The sequence below is a fragment of the Vipera berus genome (genome assembly GCF_964194415.1).
Source record: "Vipera berus genome assembly, chromosome: 2".
NCBI classification, from domain to species: domain Eukaryota; kingdom Metazoa; phylum Chordata; class Lepidosauria; order Squamata; family Viperidae; genus Vipera; species Vipera berus.
Genome location: NC_138203.1, coordinates 253,905,579 through 253,919,286, shown reverse-complemented (window position 1 = coordinate 253,919,286; position 13,708 = coordinate 253,905,579). Strand labels below are relative to the sequence as shown.

Genomic DNA, 13,708 nt, shown 5'->3' with positions numbered 1-13,708 from the left:
GGGCCAGATGCCATGATCTTGGTTTTCTTAATGTTAAGTTTCAACCCAAGTTTTGCACTCTCCTTCTTCACCTGCAACAAGAGGCTCTTTAGTTCTTCTTCACTTTCTGCTATTAGAGTGGTATCATCTGCGTATCTTAGGTTGTTGATATTTCTTCCGGCAATCTTAATTCCAACTTTTGATTCATCTAGCCCTGCCTTTCTCATGATGTGCTCTGCATATAAGTTAAATAGGCAGGGCGACAGTATACAGCCTTGCCGGACTCCTTTCCCAATTTTGAACCAATCAGTGGTTCCGTGTCCCGTTCTCACTGTTGCTTCTTGACCCGCATATAGGTTTCTCAAGAGACAAATAAGATGGTCTGGTACTCCCATCTCTTTAAGAACTTGCCACAGTTTGTTATGATCCACACAATCAAAGGCTTTAGCATAGTCAATGAAGCAGAAGTAGATGTTTTTCTGGAACTCCCTAGCTTTCTCCATGATCCAGCGTATGTTGGCAATTTGATCTCTAGTTCCTCTGCCTCTTCGAAATCCTGCCTGCACTTCTGGTAGTTCTCGATCCACATACTGCTGAAGTCTAGCTTGTAGGATTTTAAGCATGACTTTACTAGCATGAGAAATGAGTGCAATGGTGCGATAGTTTGAACATTCTTTGGCACTGCCTTTCTTTGGAATTGGAATGTAAACTGATCTTTTCCAATCCTGTGGCCATTGTTGAGTTTTCCAAATTTGCTGGCAAATTGAGTGTAGCACTTTTACTGCATTGTCTTTTAAGATTTTGAATAGCTCAGCTGGAATACTGTCACTTCCACTAGCTTTGTTGTTGCTCAGCTTTTCTAAGGCCCACTTCACTTCACATTCTAGGATGTCTGGCTCGAGGTCAGTGACCACCTCATTGTGATTATCAGGGACGTTAAGCTCATTCTTGTATAGTTCTTCTGTGTAATTTTGCCACCTTTTCTTAATCTCTTCTGCCTCTGTTAGGTCCCTGCCATTTTGGTCCTTTATCATGCCCATTTTTGCATTAAACGTTCCCTTCATTTCTCCAATTTTCTTGAAAAGATCTCTGGTCCTCCCTATTCTATTATTTTCTTCTATTTCTTTGCACTGTTCATTTAAGAAGGCATTCTTATCTCTTCTAGCTATTCTCTGGAATTTTGCATTCAATTGGGTGTATCTTTCTTTTTCTCCCTTGCCTTTCGCTTCCCTCCTTTCCTCAGCTATTTGCAAAGCTTCCTCAGACAGCCATTTTGCTTTCTTGCATTTCTTTTTCTTTGGGATGGTTTTGGTTGCTACCTGTTGTACAATGTCGCGAACCTCTGTCCATAGTTCTTCAGGCACTCTGTCTATCAGATCTAATTCCTTAAATCTATTTGTCACCTCTACTGTATATTCAACAGGGATATGATTTAATTCATACCTGAGTGGCCTAGTGCTTTTCCCTACTTTCTTCAGTTTAAGCCTAAACTTTGCAAGGAGAAGCTCATGGTCTGAGCCACAGTCAGCTCCTGGTCTTGTTTTTACTGACTGTATAGAGCTTCTCCATCTTTGGCTGCAGAGCATATAGTCAATCTGATTTCTGTGTTGACCATCTGGTGATGTCCATGTGTAGAGCCGTCTCTTGGGTTGTTGGAAAAGAGTGTTTGCTATGACCATTGTATTCTCTTGACAGAATTCTATCAGCCTGTGCCCTGCTTCATTTTGCACTCCAAGGCCAAACTTGCCTGTTATTCCAGTTATCTTTTGGCTTCCTACTTTAGCATTCCAATCCCCCATGATGATAAGAACATCATTTTTTGGTGTTAGTTCTATAAGGTGCTGTAGTGCTTCATAGAACTGGTCAATTTCATCCTCTTCAGCACTGGTGGTTGGGGCATAGACCTGGACTACTGTGATATTGAATGGTTTGCCTTGGATTCGAACTGAGATCATTCTGTCATTTTGAGGATTGTATCCCAGTATTGCTTTTCCTACTCTTTTATTGACTATGAAGGCTACTCCATTTCTTCTGAAGGATTCTTGCCCACAGTAGTATACCTGATGGTCATCTGAATTAAATTCACCCATTCCTGTCCATTTTAGTTCGCTGATACCTAAGATGTCAATGTTCAGTCTTGTCATCTCTTGTTTGACCACGTCCAGTTTTCCTTGATTCATGGATCTTACATTCCAGGTTCCTATGGAGAAAAAATCTTTACAGCATCGGACTTTCCTTTCACCACCAGACATATCCACAGCTGAGCGTCCTTTCGGCTTTGGCCCAGTCGCTTCATTCTTTCTGGCGCTACTAGTACTAGCCCTCTGCTCTTCCCCAGTAGCATATTGGACACCTTCCGACCTGAGGGGCTCATCTTCCAGCATCATATCGTTTTGCCTTTTGGTACTGTCCATAGGGTTTTCATGGCAAAGATACTGGAGTGGTTTGCCATTTCCTTCTCCAGTGGATCACGTTTTGTCAGAACTCTCTGCTATGACCTGTCCGTCTTGGGTGGCCCTGCACGGCATAGCTCATAGCTTCATTGAATTACGCAAGCCCCTTCGCCACGACAAGGCAGTAATCCATGAAGGGGGGATACCTGTATATATATATATATAATACCAGCCTTCTTCCAACTGTGCATTTAAATAAAGTTCATTGAATATTACCAAATATTATTCATTGAATATTACCAAATTTCTTTTTCTACATTTCTGAATCACAAAAATGTCAATACCAAGTTCTTTATTAGGTTGCAATAATATTTGTACTTCCACCATGAAATACTATTATTTCCAATGAAATTTGGCATCACTCTGAATCCTTGGTAGGGTATGCCGTTCTACAACTACATTAATACAGAAATTACCAGTGGTGGGATTCAAATATGTGAACAACCTGTGTGGATGCCATTTCCGGAAATCTATTCTGGGCCTGGGCAACAAAAAATTAGCTACCGGTTCTGCCGAACTGGTGTGAACCTGCTGAATCCCACCATTGGAAATGACCATGAAAATGTAATGAAATAATAAAATAATCACATTTTTCTCATTTGAACTGCAGTGGAATTTTTATAGTTTATATTCTATAAAATAGTTTATATTCTATAAAATTGCCATTAACACTGGATTAGCAAATACTGAAACTCTGTAGGGAATGTCACATTGGACAATTCAATTTTTTTATCGCTTTAAATGACTGCAAAAGCATTGTGAGTACTGATTTTGTGGTGACAAACTTTAGCAAGAAGGTGAATTTAAAAATACAGAATCTGAAAAGAATTATAATTAACTATAAACCCTGGCATCAGTTCTACTACCATGAACTTCTGACAATCAAGTAAGTGAAAGCAAATGACAATAAGACCTAAAGAACTGCAGCACTAATTAGAAATTTTTAAATTACGGACTTCCGGTGGCGGCGCAGCGCCGAAGACAGCCTCCCCTGGCTGCCCGCGGCTCAGCTGTTTGTTTTTTCGCCCGAAACAGCGCCGATCAGCTGTTCGGGCGAAATTGAAGCCCCCTCCTCGGGAGAAGAGGAGGGGGTGAGGCCCCAGGTAGGGGTAGAGTTCTCCGAGGCCGCCTGAGCTTGGAGCTTGGGCGGCTGAAGGATCGAACTCCCCCGAAGCCTGGGTTGCTCCCAGCTGGCCGTCGTCTCTGCTCCGATTTTTTTGGAGCAGAGCCAGGCGTCTGCGAACCATCCCTGCCTGAAGAAAGGACTATGATTTAAAGGAGCAGGCAGAGCGGTGCAAGAGGGAAAAAGGTGAAGAGGATTATTTTATTATACTCTCGAACTTGTTGGACTTTTTAAACTTTAATTAAAAGTGTGTCATAATTGAGAATTAAAAGATGGCGGCTAAACCTCCCTCTAAAACTCTCCGGAGTGGAGGATCCTCGCCGGTGCAACAATCATCACTACAGGCGTTGCACCCTCCTGAAGTGCTGACATCGAAGGATTTGCGAGATGCTCTGGATAAACATGCCCAGGTACTTTTGGACTCAATTAATCAATCAATTGCTGATAAATTTGCACAGATGGAGGAGAAATTGGAGAAATTCGAGGAAAGAATGGAAGAGAGGATGGAACAGAAGTATAGCGTGATGAGGGTAGACATTTTGACTTCAGTGCATAAAGTGGCGGAATGTGTGGAAGATTTAGATGAAAAAGTGGATGATTTGGCTCAAAGGAATGCTATATTAGAAGTAAAAGCACGCGAGAATGAAAATGTAAGAGGCAAATTGGAAAGGGAGTTAAGCCTTACCCAATATTACCAGATGCAGTTTGCTGTCAGAATCAGAGGTTTAAAAGAGAATGTTAAAGAAGATTTAAAGCAGCTGATCTCTGAGGCTCTCGAAGGGGTATTGAACCAGCCAGCATCTGAAATAAGAGCAGCTATGGACAAAGTGTTTCGGGTGAATTCATTGATTGCTAGACAGAGAAAATTGCCTAGAGATGTGGTGGTTTATTTTGCAAAAAGAGAAATTAGAGATCAAGTTATACAAGCTGCCTATGATGCTAAGGTCGTGATTGCTGAACAAGAAGTCTTGGTTTTAAAGGAGATTCCTCCAAGGATTTTAAGGGGAAGAAAGGACTATACATTTCTTGTGCAAGAGCTTAAGCAAAGAGATATAAGGTTCAGATGGGAGATTCCAGATGGGCTGATGGTGATGTATGAAGGTAAAAGGTACAGGCTGATTACTGTGAAGCAAGCGCGTGATTTCTACAATAATGTCTTAAAAGCAACCCCATTAACGCTTCTGGAAGCTGGAAAGGGATCTGGAGAAGAAGAACAACAAGAGGAGGAAACAGAGGAAACTGGTGCTGGAGGAGATCAAGCTACAATTTCTTTGGATGATCCTAGAGAGCAAAGAGTGACACGTGCTGCTTTAAAACGAGCAAAGAAAATAAAAGAACAAGATCAGCAAAAGCCTTCAGATTCTTCACAACGCATTCATAGCCAAGCTGTGGGAGGAGCACGGCCTAAGGAAGTTAGTCCTATCAAAGCTGTGGTCCAAGAGCTTTTCGAGGATATACATGGCAACTAAATTTTTAACCTGGAATGTTAATGGACTAAATTCACCGCAGAAGAGGAAGAAAGTTTTTCAATATTTAAAACAATTTAAGATAGATGTTATATGCCTGCAAGAAACGCATATTAGAGTTTTGGATCAAAAGTACTTATTGAACTCGAAGCTGGGTACGCAATTTGTTGCTTCTGCAGAGAATAAGAAAAATGGAGTGGTTGTTTATGTTAAAAGTGCCTTAACAGCGGATCTAATCGAAGCAGATAAGCATGGAAGATATGTTATGATTGAGCTGTTGTTAGCAGGTAAAAAGACGCTTTTAGTTGGATTATATGCACCGAATCAACAACAAGCTGACTTTTTTAGTTTACTTCATACAAAGCTTACCCAGTTGGATTATAAATCCTTTATTTTTATGGGGGACTGGAACGGAGTTATGGATGTACAGTTGGATAAGGCTGGAGCCTTTAAGCGCATTCCAAGTCACGCTAGACTGCCTAAATCTTTTTTTGAAATGAAGGATGACCTGGAATTGCGAGATATTTGGCGTGAGAGACATCTGCAGGAGAAGGATTATACTTTTTATTCTGATAGACACCAATCTTTTTCGAGGATTGACTTTATTTTGTTGACTAATGATTTTCTTTTGAGAACTAAAAAGGTGAAGATCTGCGCAAGAATTATCTCTGATCACAGCCCAGTGTGGTTGGAGATTGATAAGGAAAAAGGAGATAGGCGCTCATGGCGCGTAAATGAGAATTTGTTTAGAAATCAGAGAAATGTGGAAGAATGCAAACAGCGGATGAAGGATTTTTTTGAGATTAATATGAATAAGGGTACCTCTATGGATATGGTTTGGGATGCTAGCAAGGCCTACATGAGAGGAGTGTTGATATATATGAATAATAGACATAGACGTGCAGTGGAAACTAGAAGGAAAGAACTGGAGAATGAAATAAAGGAAAAAGAAAAGGCTTTGATTTTGAACCCAGAGGATGTGAAGATCAAGGAGGCTATTAGATTGTTAAGAGGACAATTTGATAAATTAATGGCTGACCAAGTGGCGACCAATCTGCGGTTTGCTAGGCATAATACTTTCTGCAATGCTAATAAACCAGGCAGATGGTTAGCTTATAGACTGAGGAAAAAACAAAGGGCATCTAATATAGATAAGATTGAGTATAAAGGAAGGGTTGTGTATCAACAGAATCTTATTAAGGATGCCTTTGTGGATTTTTACTCGAAATTATATACTAAAGAGGACATTAATGCAAAAGATATTGATAAGTATTTGGAGAAGGCTAGCATCCCGGTTCTTACGCAAGTACAAAAAGAGGGGATTAATCAACTGATTACAGAAGAAGAAATTTTTAGAGCTATTAAGGAACTGAAGGTGGATAAAGCACCAGGCACGGATGGCTTGACTGCGGCCTATTATAAAAACTTACAATTAGAGATGATAAAACCGTTAAAGGAACTGTTCCAGACAATCCAGAGGGGGGGAAAGGTGCCTCCGTCTTGGAGAACAGCTTTTATCTCTTTGATTCCGAAGGAAGACCAGGATGCTACTTTAGTTAAAAATTACAGACCGATATCGCTTTTAAATACAGATTATAAGATATTTGCTAAGGTTTTGGCTAATAGACTGATGAGGGTTCTGCAACAGGTGATTCATGGGGATCAAACGGGGTTTATTAGTGGTAGGCAAATGAAAAATAATGTGAGACATATAGTTGATGTGTTAGAGTTTTTGGAAAGGCACAACCAGATCTCTGCAGCGCTAATTTTTTTAGATGCTGAAAAGGCTTTTGATCAATTGAATTGGCAATTCTTGTTGAAAGTTCTAGATAAAATGGATTTTGGGGAAAAATTTTTACAGCCGATTAGGGCATTATATCAAAAACAAACTGCCCGAATCATAGTCAACAATAGCCTGACAGTAGCATGTAATATTGAGAAGGGCACAAGGCAAGGCTGTCCGTTATCGCCCTTGTTATTTGTGTTAACATTAGAGATACTATTGGTTAAGATTCGGAACTCGGAAAAAATTAAAGGGATACAAGTTGGGGATCAGGACTATAGATTGAGAGCATTTGCAGATGATCTGGTTGTTACAGTGACCCAGCCAGAGAACTCTGTTGTGGACCTGATGGAGATAATAACACAATATGGGAAGGTTTCTGGATTTAAAGTAAATATACAGAAAACTAAAATTTTGGCTAGAAATATGACAGTTTCACAGAAGGCTCTCTTAGAAGGATTAACTGGATTTGAGATTGTTAAAAGGGTTAAATATCTGGGGGTGATTTTGTCGCCCTCCAATACAAAGCTATATAAAAATAACTATGAAAAACTATGGGGGAAAATTCAAAAGGAATTGGAGAGTTGGCAAAAATTGCAATTGTCTTTGCTGGGACGGATTGCAGCAGTGAAAATGAATGTCCTGCCCAAATTTTTATTCTTGTTTCAAATGATACCGATTCTTAAGAAAGACTCTAATTTGGAGGAATGGCAGCGAGGTATCAATAAATTTGTGTGGGCAGGGAAAAAGCCACGAGTTAAACTTAAGATTATGCAGGATACTCGTGAGAGAGGTGGCCTTAAACTGCCTAATCTTAAATTATATTATGAAGCTGCTGCATTAGTAGGAATAAGTGATTGGATTAATTTGACGCAATTGAGGTTATTAAATCTTGAGGGCCATGATTTGTTGTTTGGCTGGCATGCATATTTGTTGTATGATAAGAAGGTAGATACTGTGTTTAGGATGCATATTTTAAGACAGGCATTGCTGAGAGTTTGGAAGAAGTATAGACATAAGCTAAGCAGCAAGATACCATTGTGGGCAATTCCAAAACACGCAATAGAAAATATACATGCTGGTTTCAAACATGATGTGACTACGTACAAGGAAATTTTAAGCCTGGAAAGGAATGTTTGGTGTTTGAAATCATATAGCCTCTTGCGAGAAGAGAAGGTTGTTCAATCTTGGTTTCAATATATTCAACTACAGGCCAGGTGGAAAGAAGACCAGAAAAATGGATTTACAATGACTGATGGAAATTTGACTAAGCAGATTAGAAATCAGGGGTCAGCACATATTAAACGGATATACCTTGCATTGATAGAGATTGACTCGGAAACAGAGCTTGTTAAGGACTGTATGATAAAGTGGGCCCAAAATATCCAGGAAGTTATTACAATGGACATGTGGGAAAAGATTTGGGTGAGGAACGTAAAATTTACACAAGCTCAAAATTTAAGAAAGAACTTTTACAAAATGTTTTATAGATGGCATCTAGATCCTAAAAAGCTTGCAAGTATGTATCCGAATTATCAGCCTAAGTGTTGGAGGTGTGGTGATGAAGATGCAACGTATTTCCACATATGGTGGACTTGTAAAAAGGTTAAGGCTTTTTGGATAAAAGTCTGGTGGAATATGCAGAAGATTTTTAAACAGAGGATAAAGTTTTGTCCGCAACTTTTTTTGTTGGGAATAATTGCAGACGCTACAGTTGTGGACACTAAGCTGATGTTGAACTTAATTACGGCGGCAAGACTTTTGATAGGCCAATATTGGAAGAAAGAGGAACTGCCGACCATAGAAGAGTGGACTTTAAAGGTTTCCGACCTGGCAGAGATGGCGAAGATTTCGGCTTATTTGAAAGATCATTCGCAAGAACGCTATATTATGGAATGGAGAAAATGGATTGAGTTTATCCAGAACAAGTATAGGGTTAAGAAGTTTTACGTAGCATTTGAATAAGTCTTCTTTCGTGTTTTTTTTTCTTTTTTTTTTTATTCTAGTTTTTTATATATATTTAATATTGTTAAGGTGTGTCTTTTCCTATATAAGCTAGAGAGTGATGGATTTTAGAACTTATAGTTGTTAGTATATGATTGTTTATGATTGCTTTTTATATATATACCTTGTATTTAGCTCTGGGAAGTCGGGGGGGAGGGGGAGGGTGGAGGGAGGGGGGCAGGGAGGGAGGTTGGGGGGAGGTAGGGGGGGAGCAGGGAGGGGGAAGGGGGGTTTTTTAAGGGAAAACTGTATTTTAAAACTTTTCAATAAAAAAAAAAAAAGAAATTTTTAAATTACATTATGCTTCTTGTGAAAGGTATCCTTGTTATAAAGGAATGGACTAACTTCTTTTACAACTAATGTGCTGTTCATCATGATGGCTGGAACACCCCCATTTGAAACAAAACATTTAAACCAAAATTATTTATAATCATTATTATTATTATTATTATTATTATTATTATTATTATTATTATTATTATTATTATTATTATTATTATTATTATTATTATTATTATTATTATTATTATTATTAATAATAATAATTTTATTTGTATACTGCCCTTCTCCCGAAGGACTCAGGGCGGTGAACAGGGCAATGCATGTTAAAAGACAAAATACAAAAATTAAAAGAGATTAAACAGAATGTCCACAACTCTTACAATAAGTTAAAACACAATAAGAAAAGTTAAAACACATTAATAAAACCCAACCCCATCCCATCAGGCCAGGCCAGCTTGTTCGAAGAGGTAAGTCTTTAGATCGCGCCGGAAGGAGCGGAGGTAGGGCGCCATCCGGAGCTCAACCGGAAGATGGTTCCATAAATCCGGCGCGCCCACAGAGAACGCCCTCCCCCTGGGGGCCACCAGTTGGCATTCTTTGACCGGTGGCACCCTGAGGAGACCCTCTCTGTGGGAGCGCACTGGGCGGAGGGAAGTTGATGCCGGCCGCAGGTGCTCCCTAAGGTATTCCAGACCCATGCCATGTAGGGCTTTGTAGGTCATTACCAGCACCTTGAATCTCACCCGGAAGACAACTGGAAGCCAATGCAGCTCGCGGAGCAGAGGTGTAACATGGGAGTATCGGGAAACTCCCAACACAACTCTCGCGGCTGCATTCTGTACCAGTTGGAGCCTCCGAGTGGTCTTCAAGGGCAGCCCCATGTAGAGAGCATTGCAGTAGTCAAAACGAGAGGTCACGTACGTAAGGCATCTCAGTCTAGATAGGGCCGCAACTGGCGCACCAGGCGGACCTGGGCGAAGGCCCCCCTAGTCACAGCTACTATATGGTCTTCTAAAGAAAGCTGTGAATCTAGGAAGACTCCCAAGTTGCGAGCCCTATCTACGGGGGGTAATAAGTCACCCCCCATAGAAAGAGATGGGATATCCTGAATATCCCGAGATGCCGGTACGCACAGCCACTCAGTCTTGTCAGGGTTGAGTTGAAGCCTGTTCCTCCCCATCCAGACCCGAACTGCCTCCAGGCAGCGGGACATCACGTCGAGGGCATCACTGGGGTGGTTTTGGGTCGAAATGAAAAGCTGGGTATCTTCAGCATACTGATGATACCCAACTCCAAAACCACGAATGATCTCACCCAGCGGTTTCATGTAGATGTTGAACAGGAGAGGCGAGAGGACCGACCCCTGAGGGACTCCACAAGCGAGAGGCCTCGAGGTCGACCTCTTCCCCCCTGCCAACACCGACTGCGAACGTCCCAGGAGATAGGAGGAGAACCACTGAAAAACCGTGCCTCCCACTCCCAATCCCTTGAGACGCCGCAGCAAGATACCATGGTTGATGGTATCGAAAGCCGCTGAGAGGTCTAATAGGACTAGGACAGAGGAATATCCCCTGTCCCGAGCCCTCCAGAGATCATTCACCAGCGCGACCAATGCCATCTCCGTGCCTCCCCATAATCCTGTCCACTTCCTCCGGAGTTACAGGATCAAACTCCTCCCAGATAACATTGACAAGACCACCCGTGTCCTGATCGTCGGACTCTGCCCAGTCAGAGTCCAAACCGGTCCGAATCCGAGCGATTTTGTCCAACAGATGTTGACTAAACTCCTCGGCGCGCCCCTGCAAGGGTTCCTCACTCACCTCGTGATTAAGGAGGGAGCGGGTCACCCTAAACAGGGCGGCTGGGCGATTATCTGCGGACGCGATAAGGGTAGCGAAGTAATTAGACCTCGCCACCCTTATCGCCACGAGATAAGACCTAATATGGGTTCTTAGTCGCAATCGGTCGGATTCAGATCGGCTGGATCTCCAACCGCTCTCTAGGCCCCGTCTCCGACGCTTCATCTCCCGGAGCTTGATGTTAAACAGAAGAGTCTAAAATGGATTATTGCTAAACTATTTTGCATTTCAGAAATTAACAACAACAACAATAAAGTTGGGAGGCACCTTGCAGGACATCTAGTCCAACTCCCTGCTCAGGCAGGAAACCCTATACCATTTCAGACAAATGGCTGTCCAGTCTCTTCTTAAAAACTTCCAGTGTTGGAGCATTCACCACTTCTGGAGGCAGGTTGTTCCACTGGTTAATTGTTCTAACTGTCAGGAAATTTCTCCTTAGTTCTAGGTTGTTTCTCTCTTTGGTTAGTTTCCATCCGTTGCTTCTTGTCCTGCCTTCAGGTGGTTAAATACGGTGCCGTTCTTTGCACATGTATCATGCTTTTATGCAATATTAAAGCCTTATAAAAAAATTACCAGCATTTTAATTGTACTAAATTAATTGTATTAAAAGCCTCCCATCCTGATATAAGACACACAGAGTAACATACTTTCTGGACCACTTTAAAGATAGACATTTCAGCTTCTTAATTTGAGCAATTATTAAAGACTTATGTCTCGGACCTTCAGGTTCCATTTTTATGACTACGGATGAAATTTCCTAGGACTCCATCATAAATCCTGCTTGGAATACATCTGGATAGTTCACTGTAAGCAGAACCTTATGGATGTATATGAGTTAAAACATAATCCAACCATAAATTATTCTTTCTTTAAAAAAAACTATGATTGGAGCCAATGGTGATAAGCTGTTAAAAGGAACTGGTTTCTGTTTGCAAAACTTTGCTTAAAGCTTTATATTTATAGTCAACTCCAAGTAATCAAGCTTTTAGAAGACTCTATAGCAGGGCTTTTCAACCTTTTTAGTGATTGTACCACTTTTAGAATATGGCAACATTCGAGTATCACCAGTGTCAAGGTGTCAAAAACTTGATGACCAAAAAAAGGGGAAAAAATGATAAAGTAAAGGTAGTCCTTGACTTACAACAGTGTGCTTAGTGACTGTTCAAAGTTACAATGGCAGTGAAAAAAGTGACCATTTTTGACCATTTTTCACTTATGACTGTTGCAGCATCGGATGCTTGGCAACCAATTCGTATGTATGATGGTCACATTGTTCCAGGGTCATGTGATCACCTTTTGCAAAGTTCTGACAAGTAAAGGTAGTGGGGAAACCAGATTCACTTAACAACCATGTTACTAATTTAATCTCTCTCTCCCTCTTTCTCTCTCTCCCTATTTCTCTCTCCTTCTCTCTCCCTCTCTTTCTCCCTTTTTCTTTCTATCTCTCCCTCTCTTTCTCTCTCCCTCCCTCCCTATCTCCCATTGTCCCCTCTTTCTTTCCTTCCTTTCTTCCTTCCCTCCCTTTGTCCCTTCCCTCCCTCATTGTCGTTCCCTCCCTCCTTCTCATTGTCCTTTCCTTCCTTCCTTTCCTCTTTGTCCCTTCCTCCTTCCCTCCCTCCCTCTCATTGTTCCTTCCTTCCTTCCTTCCTTCCTTCCTCCCTCCCTCCCTTCCAATCCATTTTTACCAAGAAACCTGATGCCCACTTAACTTTAACACTTCTGTCATAATCCAAGCAACCACGCCCCTCAAATCACTTTACAGACATAAATTGTGGAAAATTAATACTTGGTATAGCCCAAACTGTCACAAGAAGACATACTCCTAATGATAAGAAATATTTTCTGATGGGGGATTTCCGATTAAGAAATCAACATGAGCTCATCATTGCTTCCTAACAATAAGGCCACTGATTATGTTTTTAAATAAATATAAAGAAAAAATAAAGTGGCCTCTACTAAATCTGTTAATATCTACTTAGATGCCAAATATGCCTTCACAATGGTTCCTTATTATAGAAAGGTCTACAGTGAGCATGGTTATCTTACATCATCTGGTTTTTCATCAAATACCCCTCCTTGAATTCAGCCTTAGTAGATAACCTTCTATTTCCCTGTATTATTATAATAGTTAAAATCGCTGGCTATTTCTTCCATGCAAGAACCTCATCAATGAAGCAGCTGAAAGTTAATTTTCAATGGCCCCAAGGTCTCCATAGGTTTTCTTCTCACCCTTTGAGAGACTTGATCTCTTTACAAGCCAAAGAGAAACTGCTCACCAAAGGCAGCCTGTGGAACTTGTAAACCTGTTGGCTGTGGTTTGAGTGACCCATCACAGTTATCCAACAAAGGGGAGATCAAATATATTATCTCTCATTTGCACCTCGCTGAATCCATAAGAAAAATATATACGTGGTGCCTGACAAACAATGCTACAGTTTATCTAAAACTGCAACATGTCTTAGGATAAACAGAAGGTCTAATGTTGAGCTTGCTAATGGACCAACTATTTTCTCAGGAATTTAAGAACCTTTTAGTTATGTACATGTTCTCAAAAATGAATAGAGGCTTCTCCCACCATAAAAGCAAATGAAGCATGATGGCAAAAACTTTTCCACACTAGTTTATTCCTAGCTTCAGAATGCCTAAACAATGACAAATGAAATAACCAAGATATGCCTATGGAACACAAGGTTAGGAACGATCCCACCTATGAGAAATTGCACAACAGCAAAATTTCAGACACGTCAACATTACAAAAA

The 13,708-nt window shown here is 40.8% G+C and overlaps 1 protein-coding gene across 1 annotated transcript in view; it reads right to left on the bottom strand.

Moving 5' to 3' along the window:
* Nucleotides 1-13,708, bottom strand: part of SUCLG2 (succinate-CoA ligase GDP-forming subunit beta) — a 273,548-nt gene that overhangs the window by 187,908 nt on the left and 71,932 nt on the right. The window lies entirely within an intron of this gene.